General features: G+C 41.4%; 1 long non-coding RNA gene across 1 annotated transcript; it reads right to left on the reverse strand.

The window, feature by feature from the left end:
- Positions 1-491: 491 nt before the first annotated feature.
- LOC128148168 (uncharacterized) lies at positions 492-8,515 on the reverse strand. Its single transcript, XR_008237200.1, has 3 exons — positions 7,720-8,515; positions 6,587-6,832; positions 492-588 (listed from the first exon to the last, which is right to left on the reverse strand). It is a non-coding gene; the product is annotated as an uncharacterized LOC128148168 (long non-coding RNA).
- Positions 8,516-9,095: the final 580 nt, after the last annotated feature.

Raw genomic sequence — 9,095 nt, forward strand, 5'->3', positions numbered from 1 at the left:
GTGCTCAAGTGACAGAATAACACACCTGATCACAGTAGATCACGTTATAACAAGGCTGTCGCAAAACACTCATCAACCTCATTTTTGCAGCCATCATTGGTCTCTCTGGGGTTCAGTGCAGTACTTAAATCAGACTACAGGACATTTTGAAGTGAGGCACACAGCTCTGCGCTTTGGGACAACAAAGCTTGGCAGAGGTCCTCTCTATGAGCTACTCCTTCACTACTCTGCATCCATGATCTGAATTTTTACTCCAAAAGCACACTGTAACAGTACGTGCCAGTACTCCAACAACAGCCCAAAGCAACCATATAGAAATTAAACAATTAAAGCAAGAAAAGCGTTGAGTCATCCAAACTAAAAATACCCATAATGTCACAGCTTAACTACACAGCTACTTACTAAGACTTATTGGGTGGTGCTTTATACCAGGCTTTCTTGCTGAAAGGCAGGACTTGTGAGTCTGTCCTCTCTTCTGTCTGTGGGTACTCGAAGGCAGACCTCTGCCCTTCTGCAGACCATGGGCTGTCTGGAGCAGGACTGTGCAGAAGACATGTCTGATCCTTTCCACCAAAGCCACTCCACTTTCTAGAAAGGAAGACAAAATTTGATTCACCAGATGCTGGGACTATGTACACTGCAGCCTAAAGGCAGGACATGTCCTACAGTCCCGGCTCCACGGCTATCACCGAGCTAGTGCTTCACGTGAACTGCACAGACAGCCCCTGCGGCAGGAGGCAGAACTGAAGGGTGACACTTCGGGCATCCCCCCAATGGGAGGAGTTAGACTCCCCCTTATTTTCCAGCATTTCTCTGTTGTGACTGTTAGCGCTGTTCAAAGGTACCACTCGTTGCATGGGGAGCGCCAGTAGGAACCTGAGGGCTTTGGGCTGGCAAGGTGATGAAGGCGTTACAATGGCAAGACACTTGTACCTAAGAGGTTGTGCCTAGTTTTTGCATGAGCCTGAGCCTTGTCCCCACTCACCCAGGCTATCGGTGGACTCAGGTGGTATGAGCCACCCTTTCTCACAGAAACTGAAACTGGTCACTCAGCCAAAACCTCACTTTCTGGGGTGGTATAAACCTTTTGAAAACAAACAAACAAACCCCTTGAGGCTCAGAAAAGACCAGTGAACCATAAAGACCTAGTGAGATAGTCCAGGTCCAAATTAGCGGCACTGAACAGTAGGTCAACAGTGCAAAACCTTTCAGCTTTTTGCTACCAGTAACAGAAGAAAACCAGGGTGCATTTAAACTCCAGCACCTTTCCACAGTTTAATAGTAAATGGCCTATATTGAATAGCTGGCAACACATGCACTCTCCTTGTTTTCCTTCCTTGTTAAATGTTTCCTGGCATGGTGACAGGTAAAGCATAATACAGCTTGGCAATATGGCTTTTACATGGTGAAACAGCTCCTCCGTGCTACGCTAGAATACATATTACTGTGACAAGGGGCTTTATTCTGAATTATCTGCACATACGAAAAGCCAGTGGGAAATTGGAGGAGAGTTTAGTGAAAACTACATAAGATTTTGTCACCACTGAGCGGAAAATTTTGGATGGAAATCACGGAGTGCGGGGCTTAATCACAGCTCCTTCTGGTCGACGCACTATGGAAGGCAGCCTCAGCCATTAAAAATTCACTTGGGAAATGTGGATGGTTATCCAGCATTAAACATGTTTCTGTGGCACTGAATTCTTCAGATCGCTTGGGGAAGTAAGTCATCCACTTTCTAACCTGACAGTGCTTGTTGATAAAAACAGTACAGAGAGCTGGATGGAGCACTTACTTACACAAAGCTGATAGATAAGATAGACAGCGAGGATTTATCCTGTGGCGGGGGAGCTGGGTAGGACTAAAGCTGTGCTGAGTTCTAGGCATGGAGATGATCAAGTTATGCAATTATTTCTTAACATATATGTGAGTGATGGAGAGCAGAAACCCATGCAAGCCTGGCTCTGTGCTGCTCTTCCTTGGAGACAGTCTTCCCCAGAGCCACTGTTGCGCCTCACAGAGGCATTTTCACTTGGCAGCTCTCTGAAATTTAGGAGCTGTTTTGCATTTCAAATTTATGAGCTGTTTTGTACCTGGAAGCTGCTGTTAAACAAAGGTCTTACTTGTTCTGTGGGCTGGAGATAAAATCCTAAAGACATTCTGACTGCTACAAGTTGTTGTTGAGAGATAGAGCTGAAGAAAATGACCAAGAGGAGAACAGAGAAATTCCTGAGACAGAGGGTTGTTCTGTTTCTCTCTCATATACTTATTTTTGTATTCAAAATTTTGATATTGCTTCTTTGCCCAGTCTATGAGGGGTTTTATGCAATGGTCATCACTGGAGTGTTGGATGCTTTTTTATTTACCTTGAAGATTGTACTTATTTAATATCAAAATGATGAGCTTACCTCACATTTTCAGATTTTTTTTAAACTGATTTGAAAAAATTCAGGCTCAGGTCATTTTTACCATCCCACACCCACCAGAGGCCTCAGAGAGTGATCTGGTAGGGAGCTTGAAGACCAGGAGAATGGAAGTATCAGACTGAGCAGGGCCTAAGGTGAAAAAGAGTTTGTGCTGGTATATATAATTTTATTAAATGAGAAGACTGGTATCTTTGCTGTCTTGGTTATATCTCAGCCATCGAGAATTCTCACAGGAAGACAGAAACCATCTCTCTGGTATCCCTAACCTCAGCATAACCTATAACCTCTGTAGAGCAGAGGTGTGGGAAACACTATCAGAAGTAACATTGAGGAAACAAGTGACCACAGTCTTCAGATGTTGCCTACCACTGGCCACGCAGGACATTCACCACACAGGGCAACCAGGTAAGCTGGATAACCAGAAGTAAATATTGGTGAGCAAGGATGAATAAAGGGAAGAAATGTTCTTTGCCATTATTGCTACATGAACTCCTGGAGACTCATTTTAAATGAGGACCTTCAAGAATAAATATAACCGTGCCAAAACCAAGGGGCAACGAGGGACCAGCAGTTACCTTGGCCATTTCTGTCAGATGCTTCTTATGACCTCCAAGTGACTAGAACAGTCCTCACCAGTTGAATCTCAGCCCAGCAGCCTTCACCCATGCTCCATGCTATGTGACTGGGCACTGACCATACTTTGAAGACAGGAGATATATTTTATAAATAGTCTGTCAGCAGAAGAATTATTTCTGAGGCCCTTGATTAATAATGTAGGACATCAGTGATCCTGGAAAACTTTAACATCAGTGCTGTACTTGGGCTGAACAGAACAGATGTTGACATCTTTGTTGCTGTTTCTTGGCTGAAGACAGCTGTTTGTGAGGTTAGATGGAAAAGGCAAGAGTGTATGGACATACCGGAGTCAGTGGAAAACACTCACCGCTTCCTTGTACTTATGTGGGGACTCAATCTGTATTCTGGGAAGTCTTTTAGATTATAATTGCTCCATGATTAAGTATGTGCCAGTGTCACCTCTTAGGAGTTGAGACAAGGAACACACTCCTGATACTTGTATGATGATGTCTGAATAGTCCTCGCATGGCAGAGAAAATACAAGTGCATTAGGGAAGAGCAATAAATACCATCAACTGCTCTACTGGATTGGATTTTTGAAGGGTGCTCCTGTCTCAGATGTTAATGGAGTGGCTTAATTTTCCTTGAAATGGTCATAATAAACTCAGGAAAATGTAATTCACGGATGAGGCATGATATCTAGTGTTGAAAAAAGCCTGGGTGTTCTTAATGCCTAAAAAAAGATTGTTCAGCAGCAGATCAGCTGTGTAAAAATGTGACCTCTCTAATGCTTCCAAGTTCAAAATGATTTGTTGGGTAAGTGTCATTTGAACAAGTTAAAGCTTCACAGTTTACTAAAGGATGTGTTTTGTATTCTGGTCCAAGTATGACTACACCAGAAAATGCTTTCCCTGCATCATCTGAAATACCAAATGTAAGGCAAAATTTTGCTTCAAACTTCCATGAAGAGCCAAATTCCCTCCACCCACAATAATATACAAACGACATAGTAAATCACCCTTCTGAAAACATTTCATCTGCTTTGTACTTTCAGTCCAATGTTTAAAGGCTTCTGTAAGTAAATCTCTCATTTCTTTCCAGGAGTAAAACTGCTCTGAGCTCACAGACACTTTCACCTTGAGGATCCCATAGAGAAAACTGTTTTGGGGATGGAGAAGTAAGACCATGTCCATGTGGTTCTGGGGCCCTGCTGCTGTCCCATCAGCCAGTCCCCCCGAGAGAAACATCGAAGAAAGCTTCTTCCTGCAGAGGGAAGACCTGTGCCTGGGGCGTGCTCAGGCATGATCAGACTTTTTCCAGGTAAAGGAAATTTGCTGGGGTCAGTCTTCATCCACCTTTCTTCTTTCCAACTTTGCTTCTCAGACTGGGAACTTTTCTGTCTCTTCTCTGCCTGCACAGGGACTGCTTCTACAGCCTCTAGTGAAGTCACTAGGAGCTTTCTCTGTTCGTGCTGTGGGAACAGAGGCTTTAACCACACTGCCCTGGTTACATGGACAGGTGAGCTCGGGTTTTTAACCATTAACGTGATAAAGTTGAAAAGAAGTGGGGCTACCAAGAAGGTTGGTAAGGGGAATGGTTGTGATTTGCTCAAGATCTTGAGGTGAAGAACGGCATGAACTTGGCAGGAAGCCAGAACAAGTAACTTCATCCATGGCTCTTGTGTTGAGAAATAATCCTAAGCAGAAAACGGAGCAGTGTCCCCAGGCTCCTGTGGCTCCTACACTGAAACCAGTAGGACCATTACAGCAAGGAAGGAGGTTAACAAACAACTCGCTTCCCTGGGCCAGCCAGATATGAGGCAGAAAACAGCTGGAGGGAGCCCAGAGCTGCTCCTAGGCTATTGCCACAAAAAAATCCCCTTGTCCTGCCACTGCAGATATGAGAGAGGTTTGAAGAGGTTCACTGCTGTAGGATTAACACTCTTTAAGCGCTGATTAGCTGATATCAAAGTTGTTCCAGGATTAAGCATGTATTATCCAGCCCATGAGCCATCTGATGCACTTTCAGAAAAAAAGCACCCCACCAGAGATGCTGTCTAAATGCCAGGTGTAGGTGATGTTTGTTATTATGTAGGTGTTACTAAATGATTTGGGAAGGAAAGCATCTGTAAAATTTAAATCTTATAAATTATTAGGGAGAATCAATAGACAGGGTTTTTTCAAAGTTAAGTAATTTCTATTATTAAATCTGCTTTTGTGTTTTGCAACTTTGAACCAATAATTATCTTTCAGATAGACAATATAACACAACTAACAAAATACAGTCCATCAGACTGTATCATCTACCATTATTTATCTATGTTTGTGTAACAATTTCATCCTTTGATCAAATAATAGCAGATTCCACAATATGTCATTCAAGTATCCCCAGTTTATCTATAATGATTTTCCTCTTGTCAGCTCATTTCTTGAACCTTTGCTGGATCTGGTTTCAATGGTACTATAAACAATCATCATTGCATTGTAAAACTGGAAACTCTCCACTAAAATAGTGTTTTGATCTGGGTTGCCATAGTAATAAGTCTGTGCTCCCCTCTTTGGAGGCCTTGTTATATGAAGTATCTGTGATTTGCTCAGAATGGCCCCAGTTCATCTGTCAAAGTGGGTTTTTCCTTTTTTAAAATAATGATCTAGAAAATCCCATAGTGGCAACAAATATTTTACAACCATAACGAGAAACATTGTATCACTCAAGCTTTGTAAATCTATGCCATTATTGCATTAGAATAAATCACTTTCCTTAGGTATATTACTTAGAAATATGCAATTCTAATTTTAGAGTGTGTATTCAATAGGGGGTATTTATTTTTTATGTAAAGAGAATTATTAACTTTGACTTCAAAAATACATCACATGTCAGATTGTGTTTAGAGGCCCTGCAGCAAAAAGAAAAAAAATGAAATTCTTTCTTATTTCTATCAAAATACCACAAATATCCAGTCAGTTTCAGATTTAGTTACTCTATTCCATTCTTAAGTGCTGATTTTTATAATGAGATCAGATATTACCATAGATTTTACAACTGCACACTCAGATAAATGATATTCAGATTATATACTTGTAAAAATTAGAAGCCCTGAAAATACATCAACGACACTATGAAAATATATCACTGCACATTATTTTAAATAAAAATGCTCCAGTCAGTTACAGTAATTTGATACATGAACTATGATATTTCCTCCTGCAGGAATGAGAGTAAACAAACACTCCATCAACACGCCGGTGACAGACTCCACGGAAAGAAGTGAGGATGGAGATCATATTTTATCTAAGACAAATGGTTAAGTTGGTTACTTTATGTAAGTCGCTACCAGCTACAGGATTACTTCATGTAACTCACCGTCAGCTACTGCCTCATAATACCTGACAGGGGAATATTAAAATCATCAGTGGGAGAAAGTACGGAAGGTATCCATCTGTATTCAATGAATTCTAATTAAAAAGTAATTACTGTATGGTGAGGAATCTGCCAGCCCCAGTCCCCTCCCCACACACGTAATGTTAGTTAACTCTTTGGCAAACAAGGGGGAAGGCGAGCGGTGGTGCATATGCATATTTCCTTACATTTTGCCGGTGACTTAGTTCTAAGTAGCACCAGATCATGGAAGTCCTCAGAAATAGTTTTATATCATTTTGCCAAGTGGATCCCCAGAAGACGCTGTGGGGGCAGAGGTGCTACACATCTTCTGTTATAATTGACCTGGGCTTTGAGATTTCTCTGTCATGATGTATCCCAGAATGGTGCATGACGGGAAGAAACTTGTTATTCCTCCAGCAGTGCCAAATGGACAAGATCAAGTAGGCCTGGGACTTGAAAAAAGGAAGAAATATTGACAGATAAGTAACCACTCCAGTAAATGACAGGCAGGCACAGGAAGCTTGATTTCCTTGGGGTTCAGAGGTAATCTATTAACCTTAAAACATTTCAGTGCAAATTTAATGGATTTTTTTAAAAATGCAAAAATACAAGATGCTTAATTGAAATCATTAGGTCTGTCTTGATTTCTTTTTCTCCTTGCAAGTTAGCAGTGTGGGAACAAAAACCCACCCGTGACCAAAAGAGCTAAAAATAGACTAAATTTGACGCAAAATATTTATTCATCGGATTATCAAAATCGTATCTGTAATGCAGTTCAAGAACATTAAAGGCATCCTCTGAGAAGCTGTCATTTTTTATGGCATTGTGACTGGCATTGAAACACTTGTTTTGCAGTTCTTTGGATGGCAGCTCATCAACAGCCAGGGAAACGCTAGAACAAATTGACATCAATAAGGTGGGCCAGACTAATTAAGAGCAGAATTTGCCCCTTGAGACTACTGTCTCATTTAGTGAACTCAGTGCCAGTCCAGCCTGTACCAATGTAGTGCCCCAGGGCCCAGGAGGAGCGGGGTTCTACTGGGTGCTGTGTACACACACGCATGCTCACACATTCTACACCCAGGATGAAGTGCTACCTCTCCATGCCAGCACGGTCCAGAACAGGAGGAATACAAGTACTCTGGATTTAGGCTCCATTATAGAAGATTTCTGTAATTTCTACTTTGATATGTTCTCATCTTTCCGCTGTTTGCAGGTGGGAGTTTTCTTGCGCTGAGAGGTATCCTTTTGGCCAGAAGCAGCTTTGCTGCCCTACCCAAAATCGTTGACATTTGGCTGAGACTCCAAATGGTTAAAAAAAAATCATTCCTGCTCTCACCTGCATGTCCCACTGCTGAATTCCTGTATCCTGAAAGGGTCTCTGGGTCAGCCACATCCAGACTCATGGCACAGCAGCAGCAATATTGTACATCGCCCCCGGCCCCACTAAAGAGGTTGCTGGAACAGAGAGGGAAGTGGGACGAAAAGGCCAAATTCCCTCCACCTTGCGACTCTCTAGACAGACTATATTCCTCCTACAACCCATTCACATCCTCTGTTGCAGGACCAGCACGAGGAAAAAGCTTCAAAACAATGGAACACAAAAGGAAAAAGGGGATGAATCCCCTTGACCTCGCCACGCAGTCCACCTCCAATTATTCTTAATTGACATCTTCTGTGCTACAATTTAAATTGATTACCCTTTGGTCTATCTACCCTTGAGAACAGATTATTTGTATGAATTGAACACAAAGCACAGATTATTCCCTCCTTCCTTGACATAATTTTTTCATATTTGTTGAAGTCTGTCACACCCCCTCAGTCTTTCTTTTTCCAGGTGAAATTATGCCACTCACTCAATCTTCCCTAGTAGATTATGTTTTCCAGACCACTGGCTGTTTCTGTTGTTACCCTCTGGACGGTTTCTAATCGATCAGCCTCTTCTGGAGATTTGTTTCTTATTCTGCCGTCACAACAAGCCAAATAAGGTAACAGTTGATCCTGGAAATGAGTTATGGTGATGAAAGGGAGAGGTTTACTGTTCATTGAGGTTGACAGAGGCTCGCAGGAAAGATGATACAGGTTTGGTCCCACAGATCCATATTACCAAGCATAGGGTTTAATTCTGGAAGGATCAATACTCTCTGGCAAGACCCCAAAACATATGCTTACCATGAAGTATGGGAGTAATTAATTAAAGTTAAGGAGATACAATGTGTAGATTCAAGCTTACATCTGAATCTCTACAGCAACAGGCACTACCGACGATATATTCAAAATAAACAAACAAACAAATCCTCCAAATACTGCTTAATATTTCCAATAATTTAAAGTTCTAACTTTTTTCCTAGTTCTGCTTATACTTTAATATAATTCAATTATATTCCCTTTTGATATTTTCTCCTGTTAAGTTACACGACACCTGATTCTCATTTATACCAGGACTGCTTTTGGTTTGCTCTTGGTAAGTAATAGTATGCAAATTAGATGCAATAAAATATACTCCCACTTAAACGTCCCTCTACTTTGTCAGAGTGATGTAACATAGCATTAGTGTAAATGTATGCTGGACCTCAGCTTTATAGATCCACGTTGATTTTCTAAGTTTCAGGTCTTAGCATGACCTAAAAGCAGGCGTAATTGTATTTCCAGTAAAGTGTTATTATATTCATAATGCCATAACATACATTTTCATAAAATAGTAATGTAGGTTTT

Source organism: Harpia harpyja, chromosome 11 (genome assembly GCF_026419915.1).
Source record: "Harpia harpyja isolate bHarHar1 chromosome 11, bHarHar1 primary haplotype, whole genome shotgun sequence".
Lineage (NCBI taxonomy): Eukaryota > Metazoa > Chordata > Aves > Accipitriformes > Accipitridae > Harpia > Harpia harpyja.